Here is a 26,824-nt window from a genome sequence, read left to right as displayed (position 1 = left end):
GTCAGAACAATTGCCCCAATTGCTGTACCAATAGCTAGATGAGGAAAGTTGGGAGACCCAAGACTCAGCCAGGTATTAGTTCTAGTCATTCATTCTAGTAATAATGGGTGCAAGAGTACTTGAGTGCCTACATTATGCTTGCTGTATTGTGTTAAATCCTTGAGGAAGCTGGGCAAGTTAGGAATCAATACTGTATTTTCTGAAAGCCTGACACCGTATATACTACTAGAAAATGGAAAAAATGCTGAAAATTTAACCATCATACCATGGCTAACAAGATACATCTTGATTTCAAAGATGCTAGAATGTGAAAAAAAAAATGTGCTTTAGAATCAATGTAAGACAGCACCATCCCTGTCTTTAGAGAGAGGCTAAGTAACTTATCCAAGGTCACACAGCAAATACGTTTTGGAGCTGAGAGTTAAAGCCTGCTCTGACTCCAAAGCAGGGGCATTTCCTAGGCTACATCAAGGAAGAGTGCAGAGACAAGACAGAAGGGCTCCGAGACCCAAACCAGATAAAATTTTTGAATCTAGGTGGAAGGGGACTAGGAATTGCTAGAACTGTGAAAAGACAAGTGCATTTGCAATGGTAATGGTTCCTTTTTGTTGGACAGACACATGGTTCCCATAGGTGGTAAAACGACTAAATCAGTCGATCTAAATTCTAAGTCACACTCCTTTTTGCTTAGCTAGTTCATAATAAGTCAATGGGGAAAAATATATGGTTTTGTTCAGGAGTGCCTACCCATGGGGGTGTTTTAAATTTTTCAGTGTTATGTGTTACTCTGGAATTCACTTCAGGCCAACTCCTAGAAGTTGTGTTTGCAAAACTCAAACAAAATCAAGTACCATCTGGGTGTGAGCTAATATTGCACATTCTGTGGGCTTGGGCAGTACAGAAGTTCTGGATTTCAAAGCTATGTCTATCCAAATAAATTGATTTGGAAGAGAAAATCAGCAGAAAATAACTCGATGGATTAAAACTAGAGAGCAGAAGACTTGAATTCTAGCTCTAATTCTGTGGCTAACTTGCATGTAACTTTGGGAAGATCCCCTTCCTCTCTCTGATTTCACTTCTGTAATCCACCAAATAAATGTGTGTGTGTCGTGGGGCTAGGGATTAGATGTTAGGTAGTCTCTAAGGATCCTGTCAGTTTATGAGCTTTGATGTCATCTACTTTCTATCTGAGTGTTATTTAAGAACCCCCAAACTAATCTGACCCAAATATTAAAAAACTGAAAGCTGGACTCTCCTTCTGGCCATGAAAGGGTAAGTGACAGGATTTACCTTTTTATCATAAACAACTAAAAAAGTGGACAACACACATAAAATAATAGTTGTTGGACATTGGAAAATAGACAGTACAGCACAGTGATCTTCAAGAGAAGAGAAACAAATGAGGTGAGCCCTACAATTGCCTCCGTTTACTACCTAGAGAGAATTTCCAGACCTCTGTGCAGGAAGAAGGAACCCAGGCTGAGCCTGGAAGTCTGCCTAAATTTAGGAGACAGAGTTCAGAATTCAAGGAGGTGAGGGTGGGCAGAATTTGCAGAGCAAGGTACCAGAGGGGCATGGCACAGAAAGAGTACTCTGGAACTCTGTAAAAGATTTCCCTCAAGGCTGAATACTGATTAGTGCATGCATGTAAGGTATGCAAGGTTGGGATAGAACCACTCAAAAGAAGTAGGTGGAGTGATTTGTAGAGCTCACACAAGACTGGGAATAGCTCAGTTTCCCAGTAGTCAGAGAGAAGAGACTTCATAATATACAGTGCATCAGACTAAGTGCTCAGAGGAGGATTGTCTCAGTAGTGGAGCCAAACTAGCCTTAGTATCAAGTATGCTCTGGTCCCACATATGAAAGCTTAAAAACAAGTTTTGAAAATATCGAACTGTTTCCAAGTGGCTTTAGTGCACTGAGAGCAAGATTCAACAATACATAAAGGAATTTAAATACAACAATATTTAAAGGAGCACCCAGTAAACTAAAATTTGCAAAATGTGAAATCAAATAAAAGATTATAAGGCATGCAAGGTAAGAAAATATACTCACAATGAGAAGATAAATTTTTAAATAGAAACAGACACAGATGATAGAATTGCTAAACACAGATATTAAAATGGATTTTAAATTATAATTCATATGTTCAAGAATGTAGAGGAAAGTATGGGCATGTAAAAGCGAGACATGGAAAATATAAAAACATAAAACAGACTCAAATCTTACTTCTAGAGGTAAAAAATACGTTTGGTGTAGAAAATACACTGGATGACGACATTATTAGCATGCTAGACACTGCAGAGGAGAAGATTAGTGAAGTTGAAGACACAGTAGTAGAAATTGTGCAAAATGAAACAGAAAGAACAAAGATAGAAGTAAATAAGAAGAGCAACAGTGAGTAGTGGGATAACTTCAAGTATCCTAATATATGTTAATTGGAGTCCCAGAAATAAGTAGGGAGGCAGAAACATTATTTGAAGAAACAATGACTGAAACATTTCCAAATGTAATAAGAATATAAACCCACAGATCCGGAAACCTCAACAAAACTCAAGCACAAGAAATATGAAGAAAACCATACCAGGCCACATCATAATGCTTGTAGTTTCTCTGTAAATCCTCACTACATTTTTGGAAAGGATTTGGAGAAACTATAACTCTCATACACTGATTTTGAAATGGAAAATAGTATAACTAACCACACTAAAAAAGTTTGGCCAGTTTTAAAAAGTGGTAATCATCTACCTACCATATGACTCTGCCCATGTGAAGATGTACATGAATGTTTATAACAGTTTCATTTGTAACAAATAAAAACTAGAAATCACCCTAATGTCCATCAACAAGTGAATGGAATATCCACATGTTGGGATAATATTCAGCCAAAAAATAAAATAAGTTATTAATGTACACAACAGGGATGAATCTCAAAATAATTATGCAGAATGAGAGAAACCAGACAAAAAAGAGTACATACTGTATGATTCTATTTGTGTAAAATTACAGAAATTCAAACCAATCTAATGTGACATAAGGCAAATCAGTAGTTGCCTTGAGATGAGGGAAGAGAGAGAGGGAGGAAGATAAATTACAGGGGGTCATAAAGAATCTTCTTAGGGTGATAAAAGCATTCATTATCTTGATTGTGATGATGGCTGTGTTGGTGTATACCTATTTCAAAACTCATCAAACTGCACTCTTTAGATGTGTTCAGTTTAATCTGCTTGTATTAAACTCAAATAAAACTGTAAGAAAAAAATCACTGGGGGAAAAATATCCTGAAGCCAATGATTCGCATGTCCAGGATCCTATTCCTGGTATTAGAACACTGGCTTTTCCTTGAGAGGACCATAGGCCACCGATCGCATCTGTCTTGGCTCTCATCAGTCTACTCTGTGTTCTAGTACAGTACTGCTGTGTTGTAGTAATCAGCATCCTTTTTCCATTTTCATTCTGTGACGGGAATGCAATGTGAGCGCATCCCGAATGCTTGCAAAATTTTGGTCATCCCCTCATGGCAGATAATAGCTCCCAGTCACTCAGTATTTACCCTTCACCTAGTACCTGACCTCTCCCAGCTCATTTAATGACTGCTGTGAGATAGATGCTGTCATCATTAGCCTTGTTTTATGAATGGGGGACCAAGGATCAGAATGGCGTAATGGTTTACATAGAGTCACTCAGGAACACACAGGCTAGATTTTGAAGTCAGGACTGACATTGACTTTAAATCCTGGATGCTTAGCTGCTACTCTATTTTGCTTTCCTATCCTAGGGATTTTTTTTTTGTTGTTGTTTATTTATTTATTTATTTTTGAGACAGAGTTTTGCTCTTGTTGCCCAAGCTGGAGTGCAATGATACAATCTCAGCTCACTACAACTTCCACCTCCTAAGAGGTTGGTAAATGTTTAACATTTGGTTCTCAGATGACAAAAAGTCCTGATTTGTAGTGTTGGATGCTTTTCATGGTGAAAATATTACCATGGCCAATGTCAAGCAACCAATGTGCCATTGGTGAATGTGGAGCTGGGAAGAAATGTATAGAAGCTCACCGTTGTAGATTATTTGCACCACAAGACCACAGATAGTAATAAAAGGTGATAAAAATATTAATTAAGAAGTGATATGTTTTGAGTATTTACTACCTTTGTTTTAATGTAATTTATTTAACTGCAATTTTGTATAATTCACATTTTAACAATCGCTTGCAAAATTCCTGAAAATTAACTTATCTAACCAAAATGTAACAATCAGCTCTACCAACTGGTATGGCAGGTTCAGGCCATTCTCCTGCCTCAGTCCCCCGAGTAGCTGGGATTACAGGTGCCCGCCACCACGCCCAGCTAATTTTTTGTATTTTTAGCAGAGATAGGGTTTCGCCATGTTGACCAGACTGGTCTCGAACTCCTGACCTCAGGTGATCCGCCCGCCTCAGCCACCCCAGTAGTGTGTGGTTAACTTCAGAGCCCACTCTTTGTAGCTGCTTTGCTTACTGTCACCTCCAGGTCCATGGCAAGTCTTAAAAGCGCTCATCTCAGAACCATGCTTGATCTTCTCCCATCTACTTGCCCAGAGGCTCAAGAATTTCACAACATAACTTTGGTGTGGTATCAGGTGCTGGGAGCATTGGAATGGCCTACCTTGTTCTACAACATGTATTTCTTGAATGAGGGACTGGATGGTTAGAACTGACATATTGCTAATCGATATTAAATATTCAAAGTATCAAACACTGCAAACCTCCCATGGCTCTGTGTTAAATAACAGGGACTGCAGGGCTTTAGAAGGCTCATTTATATATTGTTTGTCATTGAATTAAGATGTTCGGAAGTTTCACTTCATAAAACAGTACAAGAACTGAGATTGATGGCAGTTACGAATCAGGAGAATGCCCTGGAGCGAGTGAGTTAACCAGGGAAAGGTGATCCATCAAGTGTGCTCAGGTGCTTTGCTTGAACTGTTGGTGTTGTTTGTTGGCTGTAGAGATCTTGCCAAAATGCCTCAAAATGGAGACTACAGAAAATAGGATTATGTTTCCACATTTAGCCAAATATTTCTGCCATGCTCAGATATTAGCATTAGAGGTGGAAAAATCAATCTGTCTAAGCCAAACTAGAATGGCCACATAAGTTTTGAGTTTTCGCTCAGAGGAATGCAAAGGGTGGCACTTTTCTAGAAGATGCTCATGTGAAATTCTTCAGAAAGACTGGTCTGTGGTCACAGCAGCATTGTGCCTGGAGACAGTCCATACCAGTTGGTGAGAGCTGATTGTTACATTTTCAGGAATTTTGCAAGCGATTGTTAAAATGTGAATTATACAAAATTGCAGTTAAATAAATTACATTAAAACAAAGGTAGTAAATACTCAAAACATATCACTTCTTAATTAATATTTTTATCACCTTTTATTACTATCTGTGGTCTTGTGGTGCAAATAATCTACAACGGTGAGCTTCTATACATTTCTTCCCAGCTCCACATTCACCAATGGCACATTGGTTGCTTGACATTGGCCATGGTAATATTTTCACCATGAAAAGCATCCAACACTACAAATCAGGACTTTTTGTCATCTGAGAGCCAGATGTTAAACATTTACCAACACATCGCTCTCTGTAGAGCACTTCATTTTGTTTATATACGGTATTGAGACATCATCCACATGCCATACAATTCATCCATTTAAACTGTACAATTCAACTGACTTTAGTATTATCACAGATAGGTGGAATCATCACTAAAGTCAATTTTAGAACATTTTCACAATCTCAAAAAGAAACCCTGTACCCTTCAGCTAATGGCCCCCTATCATCCCACACCCATCAGCCCCCAGCAATCACTAATCCTTTCTGTCTCCATGGATTTTCTTTTTCTGGCCGTTTTATAGAAATGGAATCCACAGCATGTGGTCCCTTATTCCTTACTTTACTTTATTACTTTATTACTTTATTCTTTTTTTTTTTTTTTTTTTGAGACAGAGTCTCACTGTCACCCAGGCTGGAGTGCAATGGTGCAGTCTCAGCTCACCACAACCACCATCTCCTGGGTTCAAAAGATCCTCCTACCTCAGCTTCCTGAGTAGCTGGGATTACAGGTGTGTGCCGCCATGCCCGGCTAATTTTTTTTTTTTTTTTTTTAAGAGATGGGATTTCACCATGTTTCCCAGGCCAGTCTTGAACTTCTGAGCTCAAGCGATCTGTCTGCCTTGGCCTCCCAAAATGCTAGGATTATAGACCTGAGCCACCACACCCTGCCTCATTGTACAGATATGCCTCCTTTTTCTTATGTATTCATCAATTGATGAACATTTGGGATATTTCTACCTTTTGGCTATTGTGAATAGTGCTGCTTTGAACATTCATATATGAGGTTTTGCTTGAACACCTGCTTCCAATTCTTCTGAGTATATGCCTAAGAGTGGAATTGCTTGCTCATACGGTGATTCTGTTTAACTTATTGAGGATCTGCCAAATTGTTTCCCACATTTTATATGCCCACCTGCAATGTATGGGGGTTCCAGCTTCTCCACAGCCTCACCAACACTTGTTGGTTTCCACTTTTTAATATTATAGCTATCCTAATGGATGTGTAATGGAGTCACATTGTGGTTTTGATTTTCATTTCCCTACTGACCAGTGATGTCAAGCATTTTTTCAAGTGCATGTTGCCATTTGTGTATCTTCTCTGGAGAAATATCTATTCAGATCCTTTGGTAGAGCACTTTAAAAATATCTCTCATCTTCATAGCAACCTTGCAAAGTGCGTGTCATGATTCCCATCTTACAGTTGAGGCAACTGAGACACAGAGATGAAGACACTTGCTTAACTCGTACATAGCTAGAAAAGGGGCTGGGATTTGAATTTATCTGACATGGCAACCCATGATCCCTCCATTACATCCACTGTTTCCAAGACCCTTAATCTGTCTGCTGATGCTTAAAGGCTGATAATCTCCTGCAGGGACTGTGGTCTTGAACAAAGTGTTCTGGCCAGGGTTCTAATCCTGGCTCTTGCTCTAGGTCTTCATATCCTCATCTCTCAAGGGAGGAGTCTGAGCTGGATGACCTCCGTATTACTCAATTTGTCTAATAGAAAAATTGGCCCTTTCATTTTTGATGCAGATGTCCTGAGGATTTGTATAAAGGAGGCTTGATTGCTTGGTGTGTTATTTTGAGTGGTTAATGGGATTCTTTTTCTCAGTGCGTTATGTTACACTTGCCTACACTGATGCTCACCTGCTACTTTCCAGCCCACTCACAGCCTCTCAGCATCTTCCTGCAGTTTAATCTAAAGAGCTTAACATGTTACTACCCGGAAAGGTTGGGTGTTGCCTGGAAACCTGAAGTTTTTACTAGGCTGATTATCTTCCACATAATTTTTGAGTAAGTCAAATAAGACACATCTCTCCACCAGTCTTTGATGGGAGGCCATAGTGTCTACACTTCTCTCCCTAGAGAAGATCAGGTTTATTCCTCTGTTCCCTGTCCCTATGCCCGTTGCTTATTCATGATACAACCACACCTCAATCCCATAATGATTTGGCACTATGTTTTCATGTTCCCTTTTTTATCTATGTGTGTTTTCACCATTTAAAACTTTCGATAGATAGGTCAGGCATGACTACCACTTGTGTAAAATGTTGTCCAAGTGGTCATTGAGCCCATCTTTTGTTACAAAAATCACGCGTTTGCCAGATTGTACCCTGGAATCTCTTTAGAAATCTATCTTATGAATGGAACTCATATTGGCAAGGTTCCAGTCTTTGTCATGTGGGCCCTCAGTAAGGACAAGCTGTACCTATTGACCTAGTTTCATGACAACATTTTAGCCCTCAGTCCTAGTGAAGGGTGCATATTTAGGCTATTCTTTAGGCCTTGGACATCCACAGCATTTGCCCCTATCTGGTTCAGTGCATGGACAGTTCCAATGAGCTATGAGAAATGGACATCCCAGTGATATCCAGTTTGGTATCTGTCACTTCCTGGCCTGCCAAGCATAGCCGCTTTCCCAGCTGTTGATTTTTCCCACTGATGGAGTGCCTTGCTGGCATTCTCCCTAGACTACCTCAGTGGGCTCTAGGCTTTGGCTTTCAGGTACCTTGCCTGGTTCTTCTCCAGTTCCACTGGTGTTCCCTGATTTTTAGTTTGCCTTTGACTTTCTACTTGTGGGGAGTGTCTACGTTCCCTCTGCTTGAGCCACATTTCTATATGAGCTTTTCCACAATGCTCATCTGTCTCGGTTGGCTATTTAGTTGCTCAAAGATGGTTGTTTCCAGGTTTCTGGGATTTTGGACTCTTGGCATACCCTGGATTGTCAGTAAGATGCTTTTTTAAAAACTGTCTACAGACCTCTTGTGGTTATTGACTTGTTTGTTTAACTCCAAATTCTTTCCTAATGTTTACATTTGGTCAAGGTTCTATTTGCTAGAATGAAGTAAATAAGCATATGGTGGATTTCTTTGACTTTCCCTTTCCCACTGGGTTGCTGGCCCTGGTTGTGCTGGGATCAGCATTTTTGAGGACTTTATTCACAATTAACCTGATGAGTACCTATTACTGATCATAGGCCTCCATATTTCATAGGAGCCCAGGAAGAGGATGGATAAAGCCAGTGGGTGCTTTGAGATCATGTATGGTGTTTGAAAATCTGGCTTTTAGCCTGTCTCAGTCACTGTCTTAGTCAGTTTAGGCTGTTATTAAAAAGCACCATAGAGTGGGAGACTTATAAACAACAGAAATCCACTTCTCACAGTTCTGGAGGCTAGAAGTCTGAGATCCCAGTGCCAACATGACAGAGCTCTGGGGAGGATTCTCTTCTGGGTTGCAGACTGCTGTCTTCTTTTTGTATCCTTACATGGTGGAAAGAGAGATAGAGAGCTTTCTGGGTTCTCTTTTATAAGAACACTAAACCTATTCATGAGGGCCTAACCCTCGTAACCTAATGACCTCCAAAGGACCTCCTAATGACCTTCTCATATCATCACATTGGGAATTAGGATTTCAACACATGAACTTTGGGAAAACACAAACATTCAGTCTGTATGATAGTAGGTAGGTCCTTTTCCTTCTCTGGATTTAGTTTCCTCATTTTATTGAGGGGTCGGGCTTACAGGAGGGACAGGGATATAGAAATGTGGTCTCAGTGCTTCAGTTTGCATCACCGCCTTGTTAATGTTCATTAGTGCCCATAACTAAGGAGTTAGGTTCAGACTGACTCAGCCCTGGGCAAAATTTTTGGACCCCTCCAGTATCTGAAACCTGAGCGCTGGATTCATATCTGGGTTGGTGGATGGGACTATCTGGCTCTGGAGAAAAGGGTCCTAAAATTCCCATTTCCACCAGGCCAGCCCTGTACTCTGGCTCTCTAACCTTTTCCACAATGCGCTGGGAAGCACTGCTGACCAAGTTTAGAGTTTCTTGAGAATAGTGATTTTTGCCTTTTTAGTTTATATTTGGATTAGGGGCTTTTTTGGGAGGATGATAAAAGCTAGGAACTCTAGCTATAGAAAAGTGGGCATAGCATACGTGCATGCGGACACACACACACACACACTCAATTGCAAGGGGTTCATGGACCTATGAAGTCTGGAGTCCAGGGACCCTGGCTAGAAACCTTTCCTCTAGAATATGGCTCCTAGCCTGTACTGATCTCAGTGGCCTCCCCTGCAGCTTGGTTATACTCTGACTTCATGGACTAGAACAAGTGTGGTTGATCAACAAACCACTAGAATTGATCCAGAGCCTTGATTGTTTCTTGAAGGAGTCATTGGCTCTTGGACTGTAATTCTATAGCTGAAAAGTTATGCTAAGCCATGCCAACAATTAAAAAGGAGAGAGAATGAGGTCCAAACGAGTAGATTCTCACAGCCTCTCAGGTCAAGGAGCTTTCTCTGGTGGAAGCATTCCTGGTGGACATGGAATGGCTGGCAAGTGCTTCTGTCATTGGCAAATTGGAAGGAGATTCCACTGCTTTCCATTATAACCACCAAAATCTATTAAAAAACAGCCAAGTGAACAGTGAGATAAATGCTCATTTGAGGGGGAAGTATGTTGAAATGCAAAGTGGCAGTCTGAATGAGGGTGAAATGAATAGACTTAGAAAGCCAGTGGCCTACAAAAGAAGCGAGCCTAAGAAAAAGTAAACAATAGAGGAGAGGGAATGTTCTTAGGGGGAACCTCTCTCACCCTGGTGTCTTATTTCTTGATGGAGATGTCATGATTTTCTGTGGGTGTCATGGAGCTGTGGGAGAAATGTGAGAGGGATGTTGGGATCCAGAGAGTGGAAATTTGAAGGAGCTGGGCAAAAAGCACTGAGGTGTTGTGTGGTGTAGGCAGATCATCTTTAATATAACTGGGCTTGGTCCATTTTGCAACCTTTCTAAAGGCTGAGCTGAGTTGACTGCTGGATGGACACACCACTGTGGTGAACAATTATGGAGAGTGACGATCTAAGACAAGGAGTTTGTGAAAGAGCTTTGGCTAGTCGGGTACCATTACAGAAAAGCTCCTTTGGAGACAGTAGGCAGAGGAAAAGGGGGTCAGCTAATTGAAATTAATTGTGTCAGCCTTGGGCATCTGCTTCGCATCATGAATTTACTCTTGGTATTGGTCCATCCCAAGAGCAGGAGTGACAGCTGTAGTGTAATTGTGACAGAAGGAGTGCTGCTTTTCCAGTCGTGTATTCAGGTGGGACACACCAATGGGGCTTGGAGGCTGAATAGCTTTCCTTGCTCAAATGTAGCTTTTTCTTTGCCTAGGGCAACATGCTGTTTCTGTGGGTGGCTGTGGATGCGCTCATGGGGAAATAACCGCGGGAACGGTTTAAAATCAATCGCTTTGGAGGTGGCGGGGATGAACTGCTGCTAATGATCCACTCACTATTGCTTACTTGCCACTCCACAAGTAGGCAGAGACAGGCCTGCTCCTTTCGAAGTTTTTGTTTTTTAAAAAATTAAATGTCTTTTTTTCTTTTTATGGGATGGGATCTTGCTATGTTGGTCAGGTTGGTCTTGAACTCCTGGACTCAAGCAATCCTCCCGCCTTGGCCTCTCAAAGTGCTAGGATTGCAGGTGTGAGCCACCATGCCCAGCGTAGAAGTTTTTTTTTTTTCCTTTCTTTCTTCTTAGACCTCTCTTCGCATCTTTGCTATCCAATACTGGCTGGGGACACTTTCCATCACTTTTGTTCACTCTTGTTTTGCACGTGATGCTCTCAGTCTCAGATTCAACTGCTGGAGCCATGTCCAGCAGAGGCATTTCTAGAAATGATATCGCTCATTTTATGATCCATGGATGCTAGGGATGCTAGGAATAGGGGCTATATGGGGCATACTAGTGTCTTCTGTGCTTAACTTTTGGTTTTAGATGAAATAGCCTATTCCATAGCCACCTACTCAGGAAACTGGGGTCACATCATTGTGTTTGTGAGTTTTGTTTTTGATTTTGGTGTGGGTTGCTTGGATCAGAAATGGACATCTGGTTCCTACCTAGGCTGGCACCAAGGGTTTTGCTTAACAGTGGCCTTGCCATTTGGGCTAGAGAATGCCAAGAGACTTGGTCAGTTGGTTGTGGGAAGGCAATAGGCAGGAGATGTAGAGATACCGTGAGAGGCATATGAGGCAGAGAAACAGAGAAGCAGGCCTCCAGAGAAGACTTAGTTCCCGATGACTTTCAACTTCCAAGCCCCTCATCTCAGTTTTTAATTTTAATTTTTTATTGTGGAAATTTTCAAGCATATGCGAAATTAAAGACAATAGCTTAATAAACCCCATGTTCTCATCACCCTGCTTAAGTGATTACTGACTCATGGGCAATCTTGTTTCATTTAATTCCCACCCACTCCTCCTATCCTCTGGAGCACTAAAATCAAAACAGCTTTATTGAGACATAATTTACATACTATAAAATTCACCCCTTCTAAGTGTCTTTTAGTAACTTTACAGAGTTGCACAAATATCACCACAATTCAGCTTTGGAATATTTTTATCGTGTTGAAAAGATTCCCTATGTCCATTTTCCTTCACTCCCCTTCCCATCCTGAGCCCCTGGCAACCACTTATCTGTTCTCTGTCTCTACACATTTGCCTTTTCTGGGCATTTTATATGAAATGGAATAATACAACATGTAATCTTGTGCATCTAGCTTCTTACACTTAGCATAATGTTTTCGGGGTACATCCACATTATAGAATGTATCAACCCTTCAATCCTTTTTGTGGCTGAATAATTCACTGTATGGATATACCACATTTTGTCTATCCATTCACCAGTTGATGAACATTTATGTTGTTTCTACTTTTTGGCTATTATGAGCAATGTTATTATAAATATTCACTTCAAGAGCAGTTTGAAGCAAACCCCTGATATCATATCATTTCATCTGTGAATACTGCGTTGTGTACCTTTACATTAAACACAGCAGTCTTTTAAAAAGACAAACACAACACCATTATCACATGTGAAATAATTAACAATAAATCTTTAATGTCATAAATGATCCAATGAGTGTTAAAATTTCCAATTATCTCTTAAATGGTGTAGGATTTAAGATTGTTTTACAGTTGGTTAGAATCAGGATCAAAATAAGCTGTACATATTGTGATTGGTTGATATGTATTTTAAGCATTTTTTTAAATCTATACGTTCCCCTTCCTCCATCTCTCTCTCTCTCTCTATCCAATCTATTTGTTGAAGAAATGAGACCATTTGTTCTGTAGAGTTTCCCATAGTCTGGATCTTGCTAATTGCATCTCTGTGATGTCTTTTACTGTGTTCCTCTGTCCGTTGTATTTCCTGTAAATTGGTAGTTGGGTTAAGGCTTGATGAGATTCACATTTGCCTTCTGGCAAGACTCCTTCAGAAACGGAGTTATGTGCAACAGTGTCATCAGGAGATGCATGATGTCTGGTTGTCTCTCTTTTTGTGATGTTAGCAGCTACTGGGCATCATTGACTAGATTCTTTCATTCATGAGGTGGACACTTTCGAAATGCAGCCTGAATGAGACTCTCTGTCCCTTTCAATCCAAAGGACCTAACTAGCCTGAGGAACTCATGTTTAAGCCGAGGTAGCAGCTCAGCATTGGCTGGGGGTGTTGGTGAGGGGTGCAGAGGGAAGGATCTGGAAACTCTGGACAGGTGGGAGGATCTGGAAACTCCATCATCATGACATTTCTGCATATGTGTGTGTTTTGGATGGAGATACTTGGGTGGTAAGCATAGTCTAGCAAGAAGTCCTGCCCCTCCAGGCCTTCCCAGAGGCCCACTTCTTGGGTTCTGTAATATGCATACTGAATTTCTTCTTCTTTTTTCTTTTTTTTAGATGGAGTTTTGCTCTGTCACCCAGGCTGCAGTGCAACCAGTGCAATCTCAGCTCACTGCAACCTCCGCCTCCTGGGTTCAAGTGATTCTCCTGCCTCAGCCTCCAGAGTAACTGGGATTATAGGCAAGCACTACAATGTCCCAGCGTTTTTTTTTTGGTAGAGATGGGAGTTCACCATTTTTGCCACGCTGGTTTTGAACTCCCAACCTCAAGTGATCCACCAGCCTCAGCCTACCAAAGTACTGGGATTACAGGCGTGAGCCACCACACCCAGCTCCACACTCAACTTCTTATATCCATACTACTATAACTTTCCTCAGTCTCCTCAGTTATTGGATCCTGTAAAATCCATACTCCTTGTTGCTTTCTGACTTTCCAATGTCTCCTCTCGACACCATCCCCTCCACACTCTGTCTTTTATCTTCTTGTTTCCTCATTAATCCTCCCTCACTCCCCCTCATTCATTACCCATCTTTCCATTTCTTACCAGTAACAGCCAGTTTGGGTACTGCATTATGTGGGAGTTGGGGGATATCTAGCCCAGCAGGTCTGATTGCTACAGAACAGTCTAAGTACATTCTAGCAACTGGTGGAGAAGATGGGAATCTGCTGGATGGCAGTGTTTCCTTTTCACATTACTTTGTATTGGCCGGGTGTGGTGGCTCATGCCTGTAATCCCAGCACTTTGGGAGGCAGAGGAGGGTGGATCATGAAGTCATTTCAAGAACAGCCTGGCCAAGATGGTGAAACCCCATCTGTACTAAAAATACAAAAATTAGCCAGGCACTGTGGCAGGCACCGGTAATGTCAGCTGCTCGGAGGCTGAGGCAGGAGAATCGCTTGAACCCAGGTGGCAGAGGTTGCGATGAGCTGAGATCACACCACTGCACTCCAGCCTGGGCGATAGAGTGAGACTCCAACTCATAAAAACAAACAAACAAACAAGAAAAAAGCAAACAAACAAAAAAAAACCCATTACTTTGTATTTGGCTTCCTATAGCATAGGTGAGTACCTGTTATCAAAACACGGGTGCAAAAGAGAGATGAAACAGGGATGGAAATGAGAAGAGAGGATGAAGTGAACATTGCACTGTGCGAAGGAAATGATTCACATTTTCACAAATTCAGTGGTCTTTTTATAAACTATACCTGTCAACAGGCCTCACTGTTTGAAGTAAACAAGCTCAAACACCAGAAAAAAAGCAAACAAGGCTATCTTTTTTACTTGGTGGAAAGTGGTAGATGTTGAAGTAGAGACGCAGCATAATTCAATTTCTCAACTCTCTGAGAGCTGCTATGTGCCCAATGCTGACATGGTTTCTGCTCCTGTGGTTCTCATCAGCCCACTGGGGAGACAGACACACAGGAGAGAATCAGAGAACAGGAGATGGAAACAAGCAAGTTGCTATAAAGTGGTTCATACGTCAAATGCTGGGGGAAAGTCAGAGATAGAAGAAGCTGATGTGGGCTGAGGGCTTCTGGGAGGAGCTAAGACCCTAGCATCGGCAGTTCATACCAGTGTGCTTGGTGACACCTCGGGGCCAACTGGACATTTTTCGTTCCTCTGTGCACAGAAAGCAGATCTTGCAAATCCTGGCGAAAGCCCATGCCCGAGTCCGCAAGAAAAGGCTTTGGGTGTTGGGGGCCGCTGCAGCTCCTGGTGTGTGCAATCAAATCCTAACTCAAGTGCAAAAGGCTTCCCTCAACCAGCCTGTGATACAGCATTCAAAGCACACCACAGAAATGTTGGGGGTCGGGGGGACGTTTCCAAGGTGAACACGGATTAGAGCCAGCTTTATTTTCATGAACTCATATGCATACTTTTAGCTCCCATATTTCCTGCTGGTTTGAAGAAGTGTGTAAGCAACCATGTGGAAAGCTGTGCTTCCCATCAGTGAGGCAGTGCTGGGAAGTAAAAAGAACATGGGTTCCGTGTGAACCTGAGAGGTTCTAGAACCCCTCTGAGCCTTAATTTCTCTTCTGTAAGTGGGGAAAGTGGGGCTAACTAGAGTAACTCATGGGAACTATCTAGTGGGGCTAACTGGAGTACCTCATTGTTTTAAGGATCAAATGATTGGTTTGAAAGTGCTCACAGCAGCGGAGGGCAAGTAGTAGGTACTATTGCAATGATGATGGTGCAGTTCCGTGGCGTCCCACACAGGAAGCCCCCTGCGGTGTGTGGGACCTCCCCACCTTCCAGGCGGGCATACCTCCGGACATCGCCAGCTCTGGGTGATTGTGAGGTGCCGCAGGATGGGGTCTGACGGCAATTGCTCATCCTTAGCAGTTTAAAAATGACATTTGGTTGAGTTGCCGTAGGTGTTATGGATGCTTCCCCCTCCTTCATTTGCGTTTTGCTGAGTTGTCGTCAGATATTATCTGGTCGGATGTTCCCGACAAGTGCAGGTCCCTCCCCGTGGGCCGCCCAGGGGTGGCCTGCGGGCGGTGCGGGCGACTAGCGGAGGTTGGAGTGGGCTTGTAGAGACTCGCTCCTGCTCCCACCCTCTGGGAGGCCCCTGACCCCGCCCTCTCCCGGCTCGCGGCGAAAGCAAACTGCGCGCACGGCGCCCTCTGGTGCCCAGGAGCTGTCACTGCGCGGGCGCCCGTGGCCCCAGCTCTCCCCGCCCCACCAAGGGTGTTTGTGAAGATCCCTTGGCACCGCCGCACACCCTAACCTTCATTCCTGGGTGTCCTGACCACCCCCCACAGACCCATAAGACGCAGATCCCAGACCGCTTCTTACTTGTTTGTTTGTTTGTTTATTTATTTATTTATTTTTATTTCTTTAGCCAAAAGGTTACTAAAACGGGGGACTCTGTCGGTTCTTCACTTTGCGGCACCTGTCCCCGAGGGCGCCGTCTCCTCTAGAGAGCAGCGCCTGCGGTAGGATTCAGCAGGGGTCACCAACACCCTTAACTCGAGGTGCGAACCCCCATCTCGCAGCGCCCTCGCGGCTGTCATCTGCTGCCCTCGGGACCATTTTTGTTAGGAGAAGAACTGAGAGGAGAAAGGGGCAGTCTACCCATCACTAAACGTAACCCGGTGGCCCCAGGTGCAACTCCATCTCCTCGGATGCCAGGAAGATGCCCGCGTGCCGCTCGCGGGCGAGCGCTGCAGTTTTAGAAAACCGGGTGTTTGGTCAGACGTAGACATCGATTTCTACCCCCCGCGCAGCTTCTGTCTATTGCTTGGCAAACTGTTAGAGTAAACTGGATTTAACCAAGGGAAAATAAATTTTGCCAGGGCCTGCTGTGCCGAAATGTGGGTTGCTATCAGCACAGGCGCTTAATGAGGACTGAATTATCATTAATACGTGGATGAAATTTATAGTGCATCATTAATACTTCTGAAAGACAACATTCCAGGCGTTGTCTACCTCTTCCCTCTGCAAATGTGGATGGGATTCAAAACGTGTGTCTGGATCCAGAGAGCACTTTGAAAGGCAATTTAATTGTCATTCATTTCTGAATTTGGCCATGGGGCTTGTAACACTGGCCTTCATTTCCCCCCTTCTCTGTGTTCTTAATGACACCAAGATTTCTCTCTGTTGCCACCTAATGAGTTTTACTATTGAATAGCAGAGGCTGCGAGAACATGTATTCATCCCTTCAAATGTTAAAATGTTTTAAACTACAAAGTAAGAAGAATTATTATTGTTTGAATTATGGCATTATCTTCTCTTATTTGAGGTTTTTTTTTTTTTTTCCTTCTCCCCTCTCCTTTTATGTAAACTCGGTAGGACAGGTTTATCACAAGTAGAATATTCCAATTCAGTACCCATCACTAAATGTGTTTTCTGTGAAAGGCAGATTTGTAAGAGGTTGGAGAGAGAAAACGATAAGAGAAATACAATTGCAAAAAACATTGCATGCCACCTTCGAACAATCCAAAGCTTACAGCAGCACTCATATTGTGTGGGTCTTCTTAAATGTGTGTTTTTCTTCTTCTTCTTGTTCTCCTTTTACATCCTCTACATTTCACAAGGCCAGTGCTCTAACCCCTGAGCTATGGAGCCAACTGCACATATTCTCTACATTTTAAATTATATTGTCCGACATGTGCAAAATCCAAGGTTTAAACTTGATTTCTTCTGTCAGTTTTCAAATGCTTGCTCCTCTCTGCAACTGTGCAACTTCCTTGCAAGTAGAAGAATTGGGAGGGAAGAGTAGGCCAAATATCAAAGAAGATTCCCCCTGCTCACGACTTAGCAGAGATCCATATATCTTTGACTTAGAGGGAAGTAGGCAAGACCCCTGAGAGAAGTAGGCAGAGGGCCTGAGGGGCGTACCTCTGCATGGTTAGTTTGTTTGTTTTCTGTACTAGGCCTTCTTCAGTTGAGTTGGTAGGCTGGACTCCCAGAAAGGGCTACTGGGTATTCTCATTCGTGTCACCAGGACTTTTCAAGGTGGGAGGGCAGAAGTGATCTAGATCTCCAGGCTTGATGGTGGGTGGGGAGTTGGGCTAGGCTGAGGCCCCTGGGGCACATTTGGCAACCAGGAGTTCAAGTTTGGACTCTTCCTTCTCCCAAGTACTAGTACTTTGAGTGGTTTCCCTAGGACTCAGAGCCTCAGTTTCCTCATGTGGAAATGGACAACCACCACCTATAGGGCTGAGTGAGGATCAGAGAGGTTCATCAAGTGGGAAGTTCATAAGAAGAGTTTAAGTTGTTGTTCTTTCTGCTTTTGGTGAGATTGTGGATCCTGAGAACCTGTTGATTTGAGGTGGAGGTGGGGGTGCAGTAGAAGGAGAAAACACCTGTCCACTAGAATTCCTTTTCCATGAGAATAGTGAAGTGCAGCAACTCCTAGGAAAGAGAGAGAGGAGCGTTCAGGTTCAAGGGGACTAGTGCTAGGGTGAGCATGGTGATTGAATAGGAATGCTTCTGAGTTTGCTAAACTATGGACCAGGCTGGATTAAAGAGCTGAGGACTTATCCCAAAGTTGACAGGATGCTGAACCATCATCAACTCTACCAATTGGGTGTAAGGAAAACAATCTCCAAAAGAATGAGAAGCACTGACAGAAGAAGAAAGAAGAATGGAAGTTAGACTCAGAAAGAACTCTGAGTGAGGGCTGTGATCAGTGTTTAGCAAAGGGAGAAAATGAAATCCCATTCTGTGGAAACACAGTATTTCTAAAGAGCCTTGCCTGGGAGCACAACCCCGCTGATGGGCAGGCAGTTAAGTGGATGCTTCTGGAGGCATCTTTCTGCTTCACATTCTTGCATAAATACAGATTTCTTCTTACTGTTTTCAGTGAAAGCCGAAATTGGTACCTTCTGTGCAGGATTAGACTGAGAAAAAGAGATTTTTAGAATCACAGTTTCCCCTTTCCTGAACAGTGTTAGCAATGATGGAATGGATTTTTATTCCAAGGGAGCCTTTTTATTCATGTACGCATTTATGGGCACACACCGAATGCCTGACTATCAGGAAGATTTTAATTTTCATAAGGCAACAAGCAGTTTTGGTTGCTATGGCGTTTGTCAATATCATTTTCACTATACAACGTCTTACAGAGCTTCCGTTCTATAAAACCTACGTAGAACTTCAATCTTACTGCTGCTGCTTTTTTTTGTTGTTGTTGGTCAAATGTGTGACAGTTATAGTATTAACAAAGCTTGCTTGGACAATGTAGACTCCCTTTTCAAGGATTAACAATCTGAGGGGAGCTGTGACATTGCAGTTCTTTAAACTCTTTATCAGGATTTCTGTACAGATGACGGCTTTGAATCTTGTATTCTTTTCTGCCTGACTGGAAAAGTCAGCTTTTGTGAATACATTTAAGGGGAAATTAATCTGTAGCTAAGTGGGAGTGGGGGTGCTATGTGACGTGTTATGTAAGCTTCTAAAATGTCTTCTTCCTTCACAAATACAATTGAGAAAATCCCCTTTGTAACTAAAAGTCAATTTCTGCTGGAGGTGGGGTTAGCTTTCATTAGAAACATGATGGTATGCTTTATAATGCTTGTTAATTAGAATGTCTGTCTAGTGGTTGCCTTAAGGAGGGTGGGATCAACCCTTTACCCCTAATTGGTTTGGAAGTTGAGGCTGATAATGTCACACATGCACCAAGAAGTATGAAAAGGCATACCTGCATCATAAGGCTTTCTTGGGAGAGCATGGCAGGCCCCCAAACAGGTCCAAGAGCAGACACCCAATGGGGTTGAGTGAAGGAAGGGTTAGTGGCTTTGATTTTTATTGTAGTTAAGGCATGGAGTTGGGGTGAAAGTTCACATGCATGGGCTGAGGTTTGCATGGTTTGAACTTCCCCATGGGCTCCAAGGGAAATATTGCCTAGACTTTCTTATGGGCTTGCTCAAATATGGGGAAAAATGGAAAGGGGATATTTGGGATTGAAAGCTGTTAGCAGTGAAACATCAAAATCGAAGTGAGACTCTGTTGCAATTCACCTCTGATGTTTCACTGATGACTGAATTGTGTCATGTTTTATTTACTTGAATTTGAACTTGTTTAAGTAAGCCATTATGGTACTCTATGAGGCCTGCAGCCTGAGACCAGTAAGAGAGGTGAATGTTTCTTTGAATATCTTGTTTAAGATACCAGCATTGTATATTCTGAGAAGTGAAATGAGTGCCTTGGTCACTGTCAGTGATGTCTGGAACTCTGAAGAGGATAATGAGTTCCTTGGTGAGGCCTTGTATTATGGTGTTAAATATGTGCTTGATTTGTATTTTGGGTATTTGTGAGGGAATAAATTTCCAGAATTCTTTGCCTTAAAGGGGGAAACCTTGGATGAGGGATCTTAGGTGCCATTGGTTAGACCAGATGGCCGGATTGTTGGCAATGTCCTTGATCAGGGACATCCAGGGTAGGAGAGAGACAGCAGCAGCTCTCCAGCAACATTGCCATGTGTAAGGTGTACAGACTTCCTTTTCTGAGCATCCAGTTGATCCCAAGGGGCTCCCCATGTGGTCATTGCATCTGAGACATGGGTAATCTCCTTTGCATCTCTTAAGGGACTGGGGACAGGAGAGGCCACCCCTTCCTTTCAGTGGAATATGCCAGAGGACCCAGGTGTGGCTCCATCATGTAAGTATCATTTTCATTTCAATAAGGAAGGGTGCTGCTTCCACAATCAAAAACATAATGGGCAGCTGGGTGCACAGAGCCTCCTGTCAGAGTCTCCATCTCCAAAACGGCATAGTATGCAGCCAGCAGTTGTTGCTCTAATGTTATGTAGTGTAGGGCTGAGGAGAGTAGGTTTTTTTTTCTCATTAGCAGCCCACAGACAACTTACAGTCATCATAGGTGGTCCAGAGACTCCACAAGACACAAGAGGTTGCTAAAACCTCTACAGTGAAGAACTCTTTGGAGGGCACTAATGGAACTGCCACTGCAGTTTAGACAGATTCTGGAGCCTTTTGTAGCAGGAAGTCCCATACAAGATGGGCTGATTTGCAAGTAACAGTGTAAGTGAACTTAAGCAAAAATTGCAAGCAAAGAATATGTTACCTCCAGAATCAAAAATGTCTGAAAGATGTTGGGCTTCATTTAATGATGTGGGTGGTGAGGGGGTCCAGCTATGTAGGGCAATGAGCACTATGACCATGGAGAATTTAGTTAAGGCAGTAGTTCTTGATGGTTAAGGTGAAACATACCTGTTTGTTTTCTATTTTTATATCTGGTAACTTCCTTAAGTGAATATAAGATCCCACATTTACATTTAGTGGACCTCCAGGTATAACTATGATTTGAGCCCTAGTATCAATTGAGACCATGAAAGTTTGCCAATTGGTGCATTTCAGCAGATGTTAAAGTTAATTTAGAACCTATGTGTTAGAGGTGCAAAAGCCAATCAGCACTCTTTCATTTTTCTGTTGCATAAATTATTTTAGTAAATTTTGGATATACAATTTGGTCAAATTGCAAACCTCTGCTTCAGCTACTCTTTCCTCATTTTATATTACTTTTTTGTTTTGTTGTTGTTTTTGTTTTGGTGGTTACCAGATATACCTTATGGGGGGAAAGGGGTTGTCTCTGATCATGTTTATAAATTTCTTCCTCCAGAGAGTCCCAAATCAGTATCATCAGGGTTAGGGGCCTTTAATATGACAATTATTATTTCACTGCGTCAAGGTACACTAAACTTAAGTCAAGTTTGAATTAACTCCTTGGCATGTTGATCAGCTGTGGCTCTCAATAGCACCTAGAGTCTTCATTGGTCCATTTTACAATTGTCCAATAGGGGGATGGTGTCCTCTGGCTCTTTAAGAGGAGTAGGGGAAAAACATTTAGAGTGCTTTTCATAAGGGTTTCTGTCATGGGTGTGTCATGGGTGTTTCCCCTCATAATTCTGAGGATTAGGATCTTTGTTGCACTAGAAGCACTTAAGGTCCCAATGAGCCATCTTCTTTTAAGAATGTGACCTCAGCACTCGACATAGTGACTAACTATTTTCTTCCTCAAACCAGCAATCACCCATGACCACCTGATGGGCCTGTATATTGCACATGGTATCCATCTTTTTCTTGAACACTCTATGGAATGGGAACAATGCCTGGCTGAAACACACAACCAATAGACACAGGGTAAGAGTCATCTCCTTGAGTCTAGCATCAGGCACAGTTTGTGCTGAAATTGAGACACATGATTCAATCTGAAACAGATAGGTTTGGGCTGAGATACCAAAACTGGGGCCACTTTAGGGAGGGCTGCAATCCTGTACTCTTGTCCCTAAATGCAAAACTTCTGACTTAGGGCAACAACTCTAACACAAACTTACTAGCAGGCAGGAGCACAGCTCAAAGAGCACACTCAGGCAGCACCTCTGAGTGCATGCTTGCCGGCAGGCTGCAGAGCCAGTTAGTAAACTGAAAGCAAGAGAAGAAAGCCCTCCAGGAGGCAATAGTCATCTCTTAGACCATCCAGCTCTCAGCACCAACGGTCTTGAGGTTTCTTCTCAGAGAGGAAGGCCAAGTCCCTTACCCCTACCCAAGAGTTTGGATCTTGAGACTGATGATGCCACACATGTACCACGAGGGTATGAAAAGGTTTATTATTCACATCATGAGGTTTTCTGGAGAGATTAGGGAAAGCACTCAAGTCTGTCCATTGGGTTGAAGTAAAAGAGGGATGAATGGCTCTGGTTTTTAGTGTGGTTAGGAGTGGAGTTGGAGGGAAGTTCTGTGCATGTGGGCCAGAGTTGTTTTTTGGTTTTTGGTTTGAGCTTCCTTACTGGCACAAAGGGAGGGAGTGTTTGGGCTTTCTTATTGACTTGCCTAGATGTGGGGCAAAAGGGGAAAAGGGGAGTGGGGAGCTCAAAAGCTGTCAGCGGTTAAATACAAAAGATGGAGTTGGACTTCCTGTTACAATCTCCCTGTCACTTTGGGTGACATATTACATGCACTAGTACAGTTAAAGGGTAATGTAAGATGAATAAAATGATGAAACTGCCAAATTACTTCAAGGGAAAAATATCACATATTGAGTCCAGAGGAAATCAGTTGGGATACAAAAATGATCACATACCACAGAAGCAAAAACAGAGCTCTGGGATGAGATAATTTTGGCCAAAGAAAATAGAACATTCTTTGCCTGTGCCATGGTCACTTCCTGAGAGCTCCCAAAGAGACGAGAGAAGTAAACTCCTAGCACCATCTCATTTAATACGTTTTCAAGGAAGGTTAAGGCTTTAAAAAAGTTCTTTGTCTACATTTAAACCTAGGCTCCCCATATCTCTGTCTCCTTTCTCTTCTCGTGGTAATGACCACTTTTGGGGTAACCAAATTGCTCTTTCTCAAGCTACATGATTGTCCAATCTGGTGACTGCTAGCCATGGATGGCGTTGAGCACTTATAATGTGGTTAGGATGAATTAAGTTGTGCTGAAAGTGTAAAATACACAGACTTAGATTTTGTATTAATTTGTTGGAGTTGCCATAACAAAGTACCACACACTGAGTGACTTAAAATAGGAGAAATGTATTGTCTCACAGTCCTTCAGGCTTAGAAGTCCAAGGTCAAGGAGCTGACAGGATTGGTTCTATCTGAAGGGTGTGACGGAGAATCTATTTAATGCTTCTCCTGTAGCTTCTGGTGGTTTGCTGGTAATCTGCGGCATTCTTTGGCTTGTAGAAACATTACACTGATATCTGCTTTCATTTTCACATTGTGTTCTCCCCATGTGCATGTCTGTATCTGTGCCCAAATTTCCCCTTTTTATAAGGACACATGTCATTTTAGATCAGGGCCCAACCTAATGATCTCATCTTGATCATCTGCAAAGATCCTATTTCCAAATAAGATCCATTCACACGTACTAGAGGTTAAGACTTCAACATCTACTGGGGGGACACAATTCAATTCATAACAGATTGTGAAGACCTAGTGTAATAAAAAAATGTAAAACATCTTATCAATAATTTTTTGTTCATTACACATTGAAATGATAACATTTTGGATATACAGCTAACCCTTGAACAATACTGATTTGAACTGCACAGGTCCACTTATACATAGATTTTCTTCCATCTCTGCCACCTATGAGACAAAACCAACCCCTCTTCTTTCTCCTCCTCCTCAGCCTACTCAATATGAAGACAATAAGGATGAATACCTTTTTGATTATCCCTTTCCACTTAGGAAATAGTAAGTATACTTTCATACTTTCTTTTTCTTAATGATCTTATTAATAATTTTTCCTTTCTCTAACTTACTTTATTATAAGAATATAGCATATAATACATATAACATACAAAATATGTGTTAATCGACTGTCAGTGTTATTGGTAATCCTTCCAATCAAGAGTAGGCTATTAGTAATGTTCTGGGAGAGTCAAAAGTTATATGTGGTTAGGGTCAGTTCCCCTAAGCACTGCATTCATTGTTCAAGGGTCAACTATATTGGTTTAAATATAATATATTGTTAAATCTAATTTTACCTCTTTCTTTTGACTACTTTATTTATTTATTTATTTATTTATTTATTTATTTATTTACTTTTTGAGACAGAGTCTCACTTTGTCACCCATGCTGGAGTGCAGTGGCGTGATCTTGACTCACTGCAACTTCCATCTCCCGGGTTCAAGCAATTCTCCTGCCTCAGCCTCCTGAGTGGTTGGGACTACAGGCACCTGCCACAACACCTGGCTAATTTTTGTATTTTTAGTAGAGAAGGGATTTCACCATGTTGGTGAGGCTGGTTTCGAGCTCCTGATCTCAGGTGATCCGTCCGCCTCGGCCTCCCAAAATGTTGGGATTCCAGGCATGAGCCACTGTACCTGGCCCCTTTGGACTTTTTAAAGTGTGACTACTAGAAAAGTTTATAATTAATTATGTGGCTTGCATTTGTGGCACAAATTCTATTTCTATTAGACAGCATTGCTAAAACAAAGGTTGGCAAACTACAGCTTGCATACCTGCCCACTGTCTGTGTTGGAAATGAAGTTTTACTGGATCACAGCCATGTTCACTGGTGTATGTGTTGCTGTTTTCACATTACAATGGCACATTTGATTGCTTTTGACAGAGATCTGATGGTTTACAAAGCCTAAAAACTTACTCTCTGGCCTTTAACAGAAAATGCTTGCTGACATCTGCTCTAAAACATGGCTCTAATCCTGTCAATGCCCTGCTCCAGAACCTACAGTATCTCTCTATTGTTTATTGGAGACCCTCCAGCCAGCCCACTCTGGTCTTGATCATGCCTTATCCTTCTCACCGATCATTAGAGAATCAGCTAAGTCCTTGACTCCTCTTGTAGGTCCTACACTGCCTCACCACTGTCTGGCACACTAGAGCTGTAAGGAGAGAGTCATAAACTTTGTTGCAAATATCACAGGCACTTGATTGGCAGGCGGGGTGTGAAGAGAGGTGACTCCTAACAGAGCTGACCTTTACAGGGCTTGCATTGTCTCTCATCAGATGTGTGAAGGAAAACTCATATCAAGGCAGTTCCAGGTTCCACCTGCAGGCACTGGAGAGTTCCATGTTTGAACATTCTACTGCTGCTTTTGATACCTGCAGCTATCATTTATTGAGAGCTTACTGTGCGCCAGGCCTTTTGCTAAAAGCATTATCCAAGGCATTATTTCACGTAATTTTCTCTAGCCGGGAAGGTTGGTACAGTTAGTTCTGCTATAACTCTTGTTTTGAAAAATGTGAATTTGCTTTATGTGATTGACAACATTAGGGAACAATTTGAGCATAACATGAACTTTTTGTTTGCTTATGGGCAATTTCTTCCACAAGAAACACTAAGTGAACACAAGAAACTGTTACCCAGCTGAATTGAACCAGGTAGGAAAACACAAAGCATGGGCATTTCCTGGGTACACACACACACACACACACACACCCCCAACATTTACCAGCTACCTCAGTTCACCAAGATGTGTGGGATGAGCCACACTGGGCCACATCTGCTGTTACAACTTCTCTTTGATTTCAGATCACCATCCTCTCACTGCTTCACAAGAACTCACAAACCGTGACTCTTCCAAGAGTCACTTCCATAAGCAAACTTCAGATCTTTTTAAAGTTCCACATTTATTGTGGTATTTATCTGCAAAACTGTGATGCTGTTTTCATTAGGTTCTTATCTTTTGAAATGCTTTGATGATGAAGTTTTTGAGTGTTGTACCTCTAAAACCATTTTTTTCCCCATAAACCCTCTGACTTTTAATGCACAATTCTGCACAGTGTGGAAATTTTTAGGACTACATATGTCACAGTTTAGCAGAACTAGCTTACTATAATTACTCCCATTTTGCATGTGGCAAAACTGAGAACTTAAGAGGAAAGGTGACTTGGCTATGAGGCTATAGAGCTGGATTTTGAATCCAGATCTCTCTGACTCCATAGCTTAAACTCTTGACTATCCTACTCTGTTAATTTACAACCTATAAAATAAACTGTACTTTTGGCTACCCGACTTTTTAAAACAAAAGTTGGAGAGATCTGCTGGAAAGTAGGCCAGCCCAGAGCCTTTAGTTTACTTATGACGCTTTTGTTTTGCTTTGTTTTCTTGTGGCTGGGGCTTTGACAAATGAACTCAGGGTTTAGTTGCTTTCCATACTTCTCCAATTGCAGTACTGAGGCTGGAGGGAAGATTGGGAGTGGCTAGTGAACAGGAACCTCTTACAGAGGACTGGGGAGGAAATCAATTCTCTCTTTGCCTAGAGATGCAAGCATAATGGAAAGATCTGGGCGTCATAGGAGGCCATAGAGTGAGTCAGCAAATCAATGCTGGTTGTTTTTTGAAAGCTAATGCAATGCTGTGATGTGTAATAATAACAGAAATACAACCTACAGGAATCATAAAATAACCCTTAGCATTGATCAGGGCCTTATTAGAGTAGTGTGATTAGCTTGGGGTCTGTAATTGAATGGAGATGTGAAGAAGTCAGAGGAAAGAGAAGGCTGTTGTGGCTTGTCCCTGAATCCTGTGTGCTGCAAGGACTCTGTACACAGGCTCCCTTCTCATCCCCTAACTGTCGCACTGGGTATTGCTATGACATCATCTTGAGCCTGTAGGCTCTGAGA

This window comes from Rhinopithecus roxellana, chromosome 7 (assembly GCF_007565055.1).
Source record: "Rhinopithecus roxellana isolate Shanxi Qingling chromosome 7, ASM756505v1, whole genome shotgun sequence".
Classification (NCBI taxonomy): domain Eukaryota; kingdom Metazoa; phylum Chordata; class Mammalia; order Primates; family Cercopithecidae; genus Rhinopithecus; species Rhinopithecus roxellana.
Note: the sequence above shows the minus strand (reverse complement) of the source record.